The 1,241-nt window shown below is 47.9% G+C and overlaps 1 non-coding gene across 1 annotated transcript; it reads left to right on the top strand.

The window, feature by feature from the left end:
• The first annotated feature begins 649 nt into the window (after positions 1 to 649).
• On the top strand, positions 650 to 709 carry LOC132025261 (U7 small nuclear RNA). Its single transcript, XR_009406516.1, has one exon. It is a non-coding gene; the product is annotated as a U7 small nuclear RNA (small nuclear RNA).
• Positions 710 to 1,241: the final 532 nt, after the last annotated feature.

Consider the following 1,241-nt stretch of genomic DNA (forward strand, 5'->3'; position numbering starts at 1 on the left):
CAAGGCAGGAAGAGCCTGCAGCTACAAGATACTCTTTTTGCCCTGGCAAGTGACAGTCCTCATCCCGAGGGAGGTTAACACGCCCCAGACTGGGAGCTTCTGACGGGCTGTGAATCAGGAGGGTTCCAAGGCCTGGCCTGCAGCTCTATGGGAGGGGCTCAAGGAAGCACTTAAGCCAGCTCCAGAAGGCTGCAGAAGGGGAGTGAGCGGCCACAGAGGTTCCCTCAAACATGGCACGTGCGCCACTCTGCAAATTAAACCAGGAGGGACAACAAAGATGAATGCTTTTATATTAGGTCTTCCTCTACTGAACACGAACACACACACCTGAATAGTCTTCCAGCCCCCTGGTTTCTTGGGTGTCAGTGCTACAGAATGGCTCGAGCAGGGGTCCCCATGATGACCCACCCACGCACAAGCAACACTCAACACCTGCTGCCGAGATTTCAACCCTTTAGGAACGGTCCCTTCCACTCGAATGGTCCAGAAGGATTGATGACAGATGAAATGGCTTCTCATTCCATCTGGTGTGGATTTCTCATATACTGAATTCCCACGGGCATCGCCGAAAAGGACCTTAGCAGTACATCAAAGCACCACTTCTGGTTTAAAAAAACAAAACAAAAAAAAAATTTTTGTGCATGTTCACAAGCGTTACAGCTCTGAAAATTTGTCCAGCAGGTTTTCCGGTCCTTACCAGAAAATCCCTAAAAATGAATTTTTTTATTTTCATTCCCTATGCTAAGTGACTGTAATTTGGGAAACCCCACAATTGATTTGCTTTCTACCTCTCACAGTGTTTGGCAAGCAACATGCTTTTACAAAAGTTGGCGTGCTCCTGGCATTTCAGTGTTAATATATAACCTCATGAAGGACAGACTTTCCAGTTCAGGAGGGGGAATTTGGAGCGGGTCTTTTCCTCTAAATGAAGGGGCCTCTCTACAAAGAACACAGACTTATAGACACACAGAGGTAAAGTCACTTTTTGTCTGCCTCAGGGTGGACCCTGGAGGTATATATAGTCTGATAGTAGGCCTGTGGGGAAGACTGTTATCCACTGGAGATCCGGGGCCCAGTGGCCTCGATCATTGGCTCTAGTTGTTCAATGTCTGCCAAGTTCTGACTCTACCTTACAGTGGCTACAGCAGAAGGAAACCAGGACATACAGGTGGAATAGGAGGGGTGGTACTCGTACCAATACATGAGCCATGTCTCCCACCAGCCATTAGACATGTCATTAG

This window comes from Mustela nigripes, chromosome 9, assembly GCF_022355385.1.
Source record: "Mustela nigripes isolate SB6536 chromosome 9, MUSNIG.SB6536, whole genome shotgun sequence".
Taxonomy (NCBI): Eukaryota; Metazoa; Chordata; class Mammalia; order Carnivora; family Mustelidae; genus Mustela; species Mustela nigripes.